Below are 13,716 nucleotides of genomic sequence, written 5' to 3' on the forward strand. Positions count from 1 at the left end.
AAGGGAAGAAGAGGAAGGGAAAGGGAGAGGGAGAAAGAAAGAGAGAGAGAGAGAAGGCATTGCAGTGATTTGAGCCCCTCCCTTCCCCTACCGCTCAGCACCAAGAACTGGGGGGTGGTGTTTGGGGTGAGGACAGCCAGTTAGCAAGTTGGCAGCAATGTTTTCTGCAACAAGGACAAAGAGCAGCAGTCAGGAAAAATATAATAAAAATCAGAAAACTAAAGCCATTCCTTCAAGTAACTTCTGGAACAGAAATTTCAATGATTTTAAGAGCAAGAACAAGACTGCTGGAGCTTGTAAGAAAATGTTTTCCATTTAAGATTACCACCCCAAAGAGCACAAAAGGTCATACTAAAGGAAAACTGCATCGTCAGTTTTCTTCCCCCTGGAAAGGCGTGTAAAAGCTTTAACACACATAATTTCAATGTCAAAACAACGGGATATAACATTTTTAGTCAATATATGCAATACTTGGTGATATCGCCTCATTCTACATGAGAGGGAGTGAAGGGGGAACAGAGGTTGAACAGGAGGAGAAGAGAAAGCTAGAAAATGAAGGGAAAGGAAAAGGGTCAAGCAGAAATGAAAGACAAGAAAGAGGGGAGGAAAAAAGTTCCGTGGTGGAGGGAGGGAGGAAAGGCAAGGCAGATATAGTGAGACAAAAGGAGAGCAGGGAAGGAAGAGCCCGCTCTGTTCTGAAGTGTGAGCCCGCGTTCTTTGTGCCCCGTGCTTCCGTCACTTCAACTCTGACTTTCAGACACTCCCTCATCCTGCCTGGTACCATTTCTCACACCTGGACTGCACGTGCCATGTCTTTACTCTGCTCCCCCAAATCCTAGCCCTCCAACAGGGGCTACCACAGCCTTCAAAGCCAGACAGTTCTGCCAGGCAGTATTCCTGCATCACTTTAGCCCAAAGGAATCACTTTCTCTTTAAACTCCTGGAGCACCCCTCTTAAAGAAAACGTATTTGCCACTTGTCATGTGCGCTGTGTCTTGCTGGGCCACCATAAACATGTCTATGTCTTAATCCACCAACCACACAATAGAATCCTGGAGGATGAAAATTGTGTATTTCACTTCGGATTCCTTATAACAGCCACCACAGTACATGTTGTAGATATTCGCAGTATTTACAATCGACTGGCGAAATGCTAATCATTGTTCATTATTATTTTTAGCTAAACAATATAATTAAAGAGACATACATTTCACGTTAGTGGAAGTGATTAGGATATTCATTTGTAATACTGTTCTCCTTTTTAACTGACCTCTGCTAACCACAAGTTCTCATCGCTGACAGAATAAGTTATCTGATGGTAAAGCGGAACTACAGAATCCTAAACCATAGGGGGTTGAAAGGGAACTTTGAGACCCTTCCCTCTCCATGACTTTGTAGATGGAGAAAGATGTGGTATAGTAAGTCCTCAATGTCCTTAATAGGTTCTGGGACTTTAAGCAAGACAACAGATAATGAAACCGATTGTAACACAGGCTAATAGATATACACAAGAATGAAGTTCCTATGGCATCTCATCAACCTTGTAACTAAACAACGTCGAAAGAAACGTCATCATTCCAGAACCTACTGTATAATGAAAACAGAGTGTGCTTTCAGGGAAGTCTTGGCCTCAAACCTGAGGTCCACTTCTCAATGGTTATGCCTTCTCAGATGACACACCACACCTCTCGATGCCTGAGGCAGCCGCGCCATTTATCAGTGATAATACCTGCCTTAAAATACAACTGTGTATAAATGAGACGGTTGATATAACAGCATCAAGTATAGCCCATGGCAGACGGTCGGCTCAGTGAGTATTCTGCTACTAGACAGGGAGCCCTTTAAGTAAGGGACTATGTTCTCTTTGGCTTCGATTCTCTGATGTCTGAAATAAAGATTATTAAGGCTTTCTTGAATGAGGAAACAGAGATCCAGACCTCCAGTGAGGCTTCCTGAAAGCCAAGGAAAATGAGAGTCTGCGTTGGGGTTTTAAAGATCACCTGGTTCAGTGGTTCTCAAAATGTGGTCTGAGGATTTCTGGGCGTCCCCAACACCCTTTCCTGGAGTCTGTGAGGTTCTCCTTTTCCCAACATGTGTGTCTGGGTGAGGCTGATTTTTTTTCATATATGTTGACCAAAAGAACCTATCACAACAGACTAATGTAAGAAACAGAGAAGAGAACACAGCTGTCTTCATTTAAGGCAGATGGAAGGGATTTACAAAAAGGCAAAATAATGCCATTCTCGTAATTTTTTTGTTTTGGAAAAATAAGGTTTTTTTTTTCCATAAAAATGTTTATGCTATGCTGTGTTTATGTTATCTATATATGTAATAGGTTAATGTTATTTTAAAATGAATTGAGAAATCAGTCTGTTAAAAAATCTGTTTTAATTTCTGATATGGATAAATACCAATAGATATAATATGCAAACAAAAGCTCTTCAGGGTCCTCAATAATTTTAAGAGCATAAAGGGAGTCCTGAGAACAAAAAGTTTACAAACTGCTAATCTGGTCCAATTCCCCACCTTCTGCAGAAAGGAAATGAAGGCGTAGTGAAGTTCCCTCCCTCTCAGTCTACAACATCAAGCTCATGAGCAGCAAAATTAAGTAGGGATGGAGCCCTAGGTCCTCAACAACTGAGGTTTTAAATATTGTCATGATATCAGAAAGAAAACAGATTTAGAGAAATAATTGAAACTTTAAAATAAAGTTCCCATTTTCCAGAGAACATTTTAATTCCTATTTGTGTTCTTTTCTACACTGGGCATTTTAAATAATAACTCTTAGGAATGCTGATACATGATCGGTCAGTAAAGGTTCTACATATACAGTCTCTGAAACCACTTACTGAAACCCATTATTAGTCCCGAAGGTCCACACTGTGTGTAACTGCCGGAAAAACCAAGTTCCACTGTCAATGTACAAGACTTGATGCGGTTGAAAGTTTCTGAGTTTTGGACTGAGAGACCATCTGGGTTGAAACCTTTGAGCCACTGTCTCCTTGTTTTTAAAACAGGAATAATAAATTCCCGCTTCATAGAGTTGTGAGGATTAAATAGGATAATGCACTCGAGATAGCGCAGAACATAATGCCTTTCACAAGCTTTCAGCAGCAGCTCATAATCATTCAAATTCCCCCTCTAACCTACCTATTAACTACCTTTGCACTCTAGTATCTAAATGGAGACTGTTATGAACCGAATGTTTGGGTCTCTCCAAAATTGGTAAGTCGAAACCCTAACCCACAATTGGATGGTATCAGGAGGTGGGGCCTCTGGGAGGTAATTATGTTTAGGTGAGGTCATGAGGGTGGAGCGCCCAGGATGGGACGAGAAGAAACAAAGACAGCCAGTGAGGACACTGTCTGCAAGCCAGGAAAAGGGTCTTCACCAGAACCCGACCTTACCGGTACCCTGAGCTTGGACGTCCAGCTTCCATAACTGTGAGAAACAACTATCTGTTTGTGAAGCTACCCAGTCTGTGGACTTTTGGTATAGTGACCCAAGTTGACTAAGACAGAGAGAGATATCATACCCATAGCAAAAAGAAAGCCAGGAGTTTATAAATTACCAGTTCCACCGATTCCATTGAGGCAGTGTCTACTTCAAGATGGAGGGGCACCGATATGGGCCAGGCTGCAAAGGTTGCAAATTTGTGTATTGGCTGGAGCATACTCCTGTTGCAGAACTAACAATCCAGGTACCTGCATGAGCTCTCACAAGGAGCCAAGGGCCTCCAAATGACATTCTTTGTTTGTTTCTCTCCCTTCCCTACTTATTTATTTCAGAAAAATATCAATCCCAGAACCCAAGAAAAATTAAATGACCTCTTTAAATACACAACCATATTAAATTAGCTTAGGGTTATGGGTGGAAATGAGGGATAGAAATCCTGAATCATCACTCATATGTGACACAATAAAAATGGATGATCATGTGGCTCAGTTTGTGTTCTCGAAGTGTCTCACGACACACGTCCAGAAAACACTGTACACTTCTGTATCAAGACGCCTGCAAGTGTGTTCTCCTTCTTCATTCCAGGAGAGCACCATCAGAGCCACCATTTTTGTGTCTTGTGACCTGTGTCAAGGGAGGAAGCCTGGAGGCTTCCATAGTTCTGTAGTTTATTAACCCATTCCTCATCACCTGCCCAGGATTGCCGTATAATCACTGCATCAAAATTAATTTTTCTATATTAATTTTTCAATAAAGAAATTCACTCCAGTGATTTAATTTTTAATTGAAGAGTATTTTAAGCTGAAGAGACCAAAGTCCTTGAGCATGCTAACTGAGATTAAAAAACAACAACATGCTAATATTAGCCACACTAAGCCTTTTAAAGATAACATATGATCTTAAACTGGTTTTGACTTTTATTCAAAATGAAAAATAGCTCCCTCTAGTTAGCCAGAGCAAAGCCTGGACACGTTTCTTGCATCATTACTTCTCCATGTGATTCCAATATAGTTATATATAGCTTAAACTGTTCATTCTATTTGCAGTCTCCTATTTGTTTTGCTTTAATTTCATACTATACTGGCAATTACCCAGCTTCATTAACTACTTAGGAAATTTCTCAAGTACACTACAATGCAAGAAATATTAACATACAGCAGTGTTCTTGTAGGAAAACTTGAAAAAAAAAAAGCCTACAAAAATGAATCTTTTCATTTTCACATGCTAAGCCATAAAGACATTTTAGGGTACACACATATCAAGAACCTTGCTTCTGACACTTGAGCTAGAAAAAGTACTTATTAACAAACCAAAAACAGTCACTGAGTGCCAGTTATATAGAAAGCATTTTGCTAGACATTATGGAAAAAATTTTAAACGTATATACTTTCTGTGCTCTAGTAGTTCATAGTTTATCTGGAGTAAAACGTATATAAAATACATAAAGCACCAAAATTAATACAGAAAAAAGTAATATAGAAAAAAAGAATTTTTTTTTTGGGGGGGGCGGGGGAATAAGTCACTCTTGTCTTTGAGACGTCACCAGAGAGAAAACATCCTTTGAATTGGGGCTTGAGAGGGAGAAAGGAAAATGTCAGGAGCAAAGACGCAGCAGCGGGAAGACAGAACTAAGGGAAGAGAAAGGTTACGTAATTTCGCTGGCGCAGAGATTTTGCAAAGGAGCAGCAAGAAATAATGCTGAAAACAGCTTTTTAAAATTAATTAGTTCATCAAGCACCTACTAATGCCAGACAGAATTCTAGGTGCCAGTGATGCAAAGGTGAATCACACAGGCCAGTTTCCTGCCCTCCCTGAGCCTATGTTATGGCGACAGAAGACCTACTACAAAGAAAAGAAACACACGACATAATGCGGAGGAACGGGGTGGAGGGCTCTACTTTAGATCTGGTCGTCCGGCAAAACCGCCTGAATAAGGAGTATCTGGAGCTGAGACAAGATGGTGAGGAAAAACCACCCTCCGCCACAGAGCCAACAGCAAGTGCGAGGGGCTGAGTGAAGCATGAGCTTGGATCTGTCAAAGCACCAAAAGGAGGCCAGTGTGGCAAACCAATGGCACTAACCAATGTAAATCCTCCAAGAGAATACACCCAAATGCCACCGTACCATTTGAAACACCACTATTTTGTGTTTATATACAATCATGATGCCAGGATGAGGGTATGCTACCTGACCCATATTCCTTGGGGACACAGCAGGTGGCACTTCTTCGCAATGATGCCTGCACTGTTTCCACTATCCTACCCACTCACCCAGCACCAGAGCGTGAGCTCCACGTTTTCTTCACTGTTCTTGTCTTGGTGCCTGAACAGTGATGGGTTTATTGAAGTTGCTCAAGAAATACTTGTTGAATGAATGGACTGACTGAATATCACATATCTCCTTTTCCCCAGTGTTCCAAAATGAGAGGACAGGTTTGGCAAAAAAGAAGGCGCGTCAAAAAATGAGTTAGACAGGCTACCTGGGGTTCTAGTCTTAAATTCAAACAACTCGAGTTAGCGTACTCACCTTTCCTAGGTCAGGAAAGGTGTCCCTGTCCCTTGCATACTCATTTCAGGAACTTTACTTGACGTGGGCAGGGAAGCTCAGTCAAGTCACCCATTTCTTTAAGAATTTCCCTCCTCTCAATCCCTTTGCTGGAAATGTCTGGAAGTAACTTTGTACTCCAACTATACTTGTTACCACTATGCTAGGTTGAATTAAGGGGAAAAAAAATACTGTTGAAAAAAGAAGGTGATTACACAAGTCATGGGGATATAAACTACAGCATAGGGAATATAGTCAATAATATTGTAATAACTATGCATGGTGCCAGGTGACTAGACTTATCAGGGGGAAATCACTTCATAAGTTACATAAATGTTTAACCACTACGCTGTACCTCTGAAACTCATATAATATTGAATGTCAACTACAATTGAAAAAAAATTTTAAAGTAAAAAGGGGAGAGAAATGAAGGGAATGTTTTGAGGGACTAGTTCCCTTTCCTCTGTCCCCATGCATGACGAATGATTACTTTTTTTGTTTGTAGCTTATAAAATCTCCTCAGTCCCCACTGTACCTTCCCCTACAGTTCCCTCTGTGTACCCTTCTTCAGGTAGCGAGATGTCCTCTCTACCCTGCCTTTGTGTAAAAGAAAAGAGAGCTCCATTCTGCAATGCTTCTGCCCTTTGCAGACAAGGACTGGCCCTTTTCTACTTGTGACACTGTTTTTCTTTATTCAGGACTCTCAAACTCAACTGTCTATAGAAGCCAGGCCTGGGTGAAGACGGCCAGGTCCAAACCAGTGGGCAGCGGTGGGAGTAGTGAACCTGGCAGCACGGGCACCATCTTGAGGGGAAGCTCTCCCTTCGTGTCCAACAAAATGCTCAGACCTTTCTGCTGCAGACCTCGTCTCTCTAGTTGCTGGTACAGGGCCTAGGTTTTCTTGGGGCTCCAGGGAGAGATAAAAAATAGGAGGATTTAGTTTATTTTTTCTGTTAAAGTTTATTCCCTCATAGTAAATCAGAACTTAAAAAAAAAAAAAGGAAATCTCAGAAGACTGCTGGTTTTTCAATAACAGGAGAAGAGGGTGTGTGTGTTTGTGTGTGTGTGTGTTTGTGTGTGTGTGTAAGACAGAGTGAGACAGAGAGGGATTGGGAGGTGAGCAGGAAGAAGAGGGAAGGGAGTGAGGAAGTGGGGAAGGAGGAGGGAACAGGAGGAGGTCAGAGACTAGAAAATATACAGAACAGTACCCGCACGCGCAGAGGCGAAGTAAGAATTCCTATTTGAAAGAAGAAAAAGGAAACAGAGAGAGGAAATAGAGGCTGGGGACAGAGGAGGGAAACTAATGGAGCCAGTCAGTCAAGGGGAGCTGACCCGGCTCATCCTCCTCCCTCCCTAGCCCATCTCCTCAGAACTCCTGTCCCTCACCTGTCACTGGCCCCGACGCTGACCCTGCACAGAAGTCACTGTGGTGGCTCAGGAATATCAATCACCCAGCCTCTGGGGGGAGTGCAGGGCATATTACGTTCTAACTCCAACCGCCCTCAGCCCCCCTGAGGACGCTTTGATCCCAGGCTGAACAATGGTGACACGGCCTTGGAACACGCAGCCCGGATGTGAGACAGGCCTACTGGAGGGACCACGAGGGCACTGTCCTGTTGGCAGAGTTGCCTGAGAGGCCGTCACTAAGGACAACTGGACTGTGGCAGCACAGTGACCCCCGCTGGGGACACAACATAGATGGACAGCGCTCCAGGAAACATGACCTGAAATGACTGATAACTGAGTCCTACACTTTTCTATTGATGCTGCCATCACACAGCCAACGCTTTAAACCAAGGGGATGGTGTGGGTAGAATTCATCTCCCTCGCCAATGAGCTGAGGCAAATACCTTCCCTCGTGGAGACACACTCACAGTGCTCACAAGATGGGGTCAGCAAGTGACACCAAGACCTAAAACAACTCTCTCTCTCTATCTTACCAATATCTCTCAACCATAGGTTCAGAACTATGAAGACAGTGAAAGGTCACCCAAGAAACACTTCTCATTGGGCAACAACTTGAGACAATGTAAAACTGCTTTTAAATATTAAAAAAGAAATAATAAATATACTTTTAATTCTAAAGTACTGGCTGAAACTTAGAAGAGAATGGAACCTTGAACCTTCATTTCAGGAACTGCAGGAAAAAAAAAACAATTTGAAGAAATTTCATTACCGGCTTAAATGGGAGTTTTACTATGTATATTGAAAAGAAATTTGAATAATTGCAATGATCTGTAGCAATATACAATAAGCTGTTTCAAGGTAAAATTGAATAATTAATCATTTAATACATATTTGAAAAGTTTTGAATTGATCATAAGAAAAGTTTTATGCTAATTTAAAGTATTAACTCGTATCTTTTCCACAATGTTTAATAAAAAATTGGAAACAATATTTTCCGTAACTATTCCTTACTTCCCACCTTTCCTCCAACTCCAACAATGCTCTAGTACACAGCTGAAGGGTAAGACCTTCGGAACGTCCCGATCTGTTTCACAGCTGAAGAACAAACACCAACGACCCCTATTCAAGTCTTGTTAAACACAGCAATGCCCCTGTTCATGAAATCGATGCATTCTCATGTCACACTTCTTTATCATAAACTGCATCCTCATAATTAGACATGATGGCTTAGAAAGCTCCTTCTAGACTGATTTTATGGCATACCTACTGTGCCCTGGACACAATGCTACGTGCTGGAAATTAACAACGATAAAGACAGAGTCTGTAACTTCAACGAGGTACCAGTGAAACAAGGGTGGGGTGGGGGATACAGACACCTGAAAATGGGCTGTCAATGCAGGTGAGAGGTGGGCTCAAACAGGCGCAGGTGGCGGGTTGGTGGGAGCACATGGGGGGGATCCCATCAGTGTATTCCACCCTCAGCTGAATGGCATACATGACTCCGGGCACAGAATGCCAGACTGGCCTTCACTTTGGTGGGAGGGTACAGAAGTACAGGAACTAGCTGAGGGCAAGTACACGGCCGGCCATGCTCAGCACACGTGAGTTTGCAAGCTGTTGCCAGGCAATGAGTAAGGCATGCTGCGAGTCTGCAACGGCATCCAACAATGGTAGCCACTCTTTCCTTCCTGAAATCCTCTCTCGCCTTGGGGTCTGTGACATAACACTCTTCTGTCTTTCCTCCTTCATCCACGACCTCAAAAATGAGTTCAAATTTTGCATCTTTAGCTGGGACCTCTCTTTAAGCTTCTGACCTGTATAAATAATTGCCTACTGAGTACTTCCTCTCGGATAACGTTTCAAAGGCAATTCAATCTTATCATGTTCAAAAATGGCCTCATGCTCTCCTCTCCTCTTCCCTTCCACACTGTGGTCCTCTATCCTGTTCCCTATTCCGGGGACGGGCACCAAATCCTAATTTAAGGCAGAGGCCTGGAAGTCATCCTAGATACCTACTTCTTCGGCCCCTCCAATCTCTACCAGAATCCACCCACTGGCAATTCCTAACGATTTTGCCTTTCAACATCTTTGCATTTCTATTTGTCCCCATGTTCATCATCACATTGTCTTGCATTCAGTTCCTTCCTGCAAGTGGGCCTTTGCACAGTTGGTCCCTCAGCCTAGATGAATTTTCTTCCTCCTACACTTCCTTTGCCTGGTTGACACTAGCTCAATCAATCCAGGGAAGCCTTTCCTGTCTAGATCGATACCTCCATGAACTGCTCTCAAAGCACTTTCCTTTCAGTAGGTATCACCTTTATAACTTTAGCATTCTTTGATTATTTTCTATCTTCCCCATTAGACTGTTAGGTTCCATGAGATGGGGACTACGTATTTTTTCACTATTTTGAAGCCATCACTTAGAGCATTGACGACAGTTAGCAAATACTCCTTGAATAACTGCAGAATGAAACATGAATATGCATTCAGACTTTGATTGTAGGCCATCCTTTGTAACTTAGTAGTTTCCCTACAAAAATACAAGGTCTATGATAGCGCCCTATAACAGAGCTACTGCATCAAGCTCGATTTCACCAAAAGGCTTTATGTCATTTCCAAACCTTCTGGGAATGCTCCCACTCTTCCCCCACTAAAAGGGCAGTTCCACTTTATTCTTTCCAGTTGAGAGACAACTTACAAAACTCTAGATTGGGGTTGAGGTCAAAAGTTTTAAGAACAGGAAATAAAAACTTCATTCAAAAATTATATAACATTTAAGCTACTTATAACATTAGAAAGCATTTTTGTTCTTTTTTATATCTATTAATATTTTCTAGAACAGACAAGTGCATACAAAGTTTATATGACCTTTCCTTTTTCCTTTTTTTTTTTTGTGTGTGGGGTTATTATTTCTTATTTATTTCCAAAACTCTTTAATGACATTGATTCTCTCAGACTTCAAATATAAGGCTCTTTCCCCTGAGTTCCATTTGTTAAAAAGGATTCTTACTATTTTGCACTTTGTATGGAACCCATGCACTTGGATATTTGCACACAAAAGTTAATAGATGACACCAAAAACATAGGCCAAAAAAAAAAAAAAAGATAAATTGGACTTCATTAAAACAAAAAACTTCAATTTTAAATGTGCGTGAAAGGATACTATCAAGACAGTGAAAAGACAACCCAGAATGGGAGAAATATACAAATTATGCACTTGATAAGGGTTTAATATCCAGAATATATAAAGAACTCCTACAATTCAAGAATAAAAGACAGGCAACTCTATTAAAAATGGGCAAAGGATTTACATGGACGTTTTTCCAAAGAAGACATACAAATGCCAAATAAGCCTATGGAAGATTCCCAGCATTAGGGAAATGCAAATCAAAACCACAACGAGATACCACTTCGGACCTACTAAGAGACATGTCAGACAGAGAAAGTAAATACAATAAGACATCACTTATATGTGGAATCTACTCGTAAAAAGACCAACCTTGTAAAAACAGAGAGTCAAACGGTGACTGGCAGGGGCTCAGGAGGGGGAAAATAGGAGAGGTTGTTTAAGGGAACAGACTTGCAGCTAACAGACAAACCAATCCTGGCGATCTAATGCGCAGTATAAGTGAATACAGACAATACTGAATTATAATCACTAAACTTGCTAAGAGACTAGATTTCAATTGTGCCCATCACAAAAAAGAAATGACAATAATGTGGTGTGACAGAGGTGCTAACTATGGTCGCCACAAGGGCCATTTAAAGTGCATCAAATCAACATGGTGTGTGCCTTCTATTTACATGATGTTCTGTATCAAATATATTTCAGCCCCCTCAACACTTCACCCCTACTAGTTTAGCTATTCAAAACCAACAACATCAACAAAACAAACAGAAACTAAGAACTAGTGAGGATGTGGTGAAACTGGAACTCTTGTGAATGGGAAATGGTACAACTGCCTAAGAACCAATGCGCTGGTTTCTTACAAGTTAAACGTAGAATTACCGTCCGCCGCAGCAGTTCCTCTCCCAGGTATATGCCCAAAAGAAATGAAAGCAGGGGCTTAACCAGATACTCACACGCGAATGTTTATGGCAGCGTAATTCTCAATAGCCAAAGGTGGAAACAACCCAAATGTGCAACAGATAAAGGCATAAACAAAATGTGGCCAACTTCTCTTTATTTGGTAAAAATAAATGAGTTGCGTATGTTCTGTAAAGTTGCAATGAGCACTCCTAGAGGAATTACGGGTTAGGTTCTCCAGAGCCACTGATCATGTTTTCATCAACTGATCTATACATAATCGTGCTTTCTGTGTCTTTCTGTTTAAAAGACACCTAAGTAATACACACTGTTGATGCATTACCACGACACTCGCAGCCAACAGCACTGTAAGTCATACCTGAAAGAAGCATATCTAATACCTGTATTTTTCCATAAGGTACAGCACAGCCTTCTTGCCCCTAGGAACACTACACAGCACTTCAGAACTCGAGTTGGGCATCATTTTAAACAGTGAAATCACCACCAAAAAGCACACACAATGCAAAAATGAGGCCCTGAATAGACCAGGAAAAGGATACTTGTTTACAACATGAGAGCTGAAACAAGAAGGCAGAGTCTAAGCTGAAATGTACACTCCGGGGGCCACTTAAATTTATCACAGCTCTGAGCATGCTTGCAAACAACCCCAAAGTGCTTGCTGCCAAGTATTGACTTTGGGGTTACAAGGAAATGTAGCCAGAAGGCCAATCACAAATACAGAATCTGCAAACAATGAGGACCCACTGTACATACGTACAATGGAATAGCATCCATCCATAAAATGAAATTCTGATACATGCTACACTAAGGGTGAACCTTTGAAAATATTATGCTAAGTGAAATAAGCGAGACACAAAAAGACACCTGTTGTATGATTCCACTTCTCGGACGTCTAGAATAGGCAAATTCACAGACTAGAGGTTATCAGGGGGTTGGGGCAGGGGAGAATTACTGATTCATGGGTTCAGAGTTTCTGTTTGGGATGATGAAAAAGTACTGGAGATGGACAGTGGTGATGGTTGTACAACAATGTGAATATAATTAATGCCAATGAATTGTACACGTAAAAATGATTAAAATGGAAAATTTTATGTTATATACGTTTTATGACAAAAATATACGTGCTGAGATTAAATGGACAATTTTAATCTTCTATTAAAACAAAACCAAATGGAGACACATTGGATGGTACTAACAGAGCTTCTTATTTGCTCACACTTCCTTTTAAAACAAACACCCTCTTAATATGTTTCTCTTTTGGTTTATAGACCATATTTAAAAACAGGCTTACTATTTAATAAAATCAACTGATTACTGAGGAAAACAAGTAAATTGAAATGTGCATGTCAGTTGTTTGGCTTCACTTCATGCTTTTGGTGAAAATTTATGCAATAGTAGAATTATTCTTTCTAATTGCCAAAAGAAGGGTCACCTTGAGAACCAACAACTGCTGTTCCCAATTTATCTTGGAATAAAGTTGTCTTTGCGGTACACTGTATTTGGGCGAACTAGTACTCTTAGGTAAATTAGCACTGGTACTATTTCAGTATCTTGGCACTATGTGTCCATTTTAAATCTTTCCCATTGCTTTTGTTTCTCTTATCATCAATCTATTCCTCATCTGCTTCCTTCCCTACTGAAAACCCCTATTTTCATATCTCTAGGGAGAGCCATCTGTTAGAATATGGCTGTGGTTACTTCATAATTCAAATGTTCCTTTCTAGTTTATGTATTTCTTGACCCAACAATTACAAAGAAGCACCGCTGGATATAAACAAACGGACTGTGTTAATGTGGAATGCAAAGAGTATTAAAAGGTAAACTTAACATAGGAAGGAGTTCATGGCCAAAGAAAAATCTACTGCGAGTCTTTCAATCTTTTAAAATGCATCATAAAACTAAAAATGTTTCACTACAGAATAACATTTTGGCTTCTTTTATGATTGCAAAGGAGAGTAATTATGATTTTCATGAAAACACACTGAGCAGCTGTATACTGTTAACAAAAGAACCATTATATGAATGCGCGCAAAAACTGGCACTTTATACATTCACATTTCCTAGAAATTAGATAGTCTCCTCGACTGAAGTAGAGACCAAAAGAGACTGTTTTCTATTAATCGTGGCTTTGTACCAGTCAAGTTTTTGGAGCCAATTGGATCATTTTTTTTCTTTTGGGACAATTCCCACATACTATTACGTGAGATCTATATATGCTGATTTATGTATACTCAGGCATGTGCATGATAATTTGGTAAAAA

At 40.8% G+C, this 13,716-nt stretch overlaps 1 protein-coding gene across 2 annotated transcripts in view; it reads right to left on the reverse strand.

Moving 5' to 3' along the window:
• The window catches only part of NR3C2 (nuclear receptor subfamily 3 group C member 2), a 309,474-nt gene that overhangs the window by 47,344 nt on the left and 248,414 nt on the right, over positions 1-13,716 (reverse strand). The window lies entirely within an intron of this gene.

Source organism: Rhinolophus ferrumequinum, chromosome 18 (genome assembly GCF_004115265.2).
Source record: "Rhinolophus ferrumequinum isolate MPI-CBG mRhiFer1 chromosome 18, mRhiFer1_v1.p, whole genome shotgun sequence".
In the NCBI taxonomy this organism is placed as follows: domain Eukaryota; kingdom Metazoa; phylum Chordata; class Mammalia; order Chiroptera; family Rhinolophidae; genus Rhinolophus; species Rhinolophus ferrumequinum.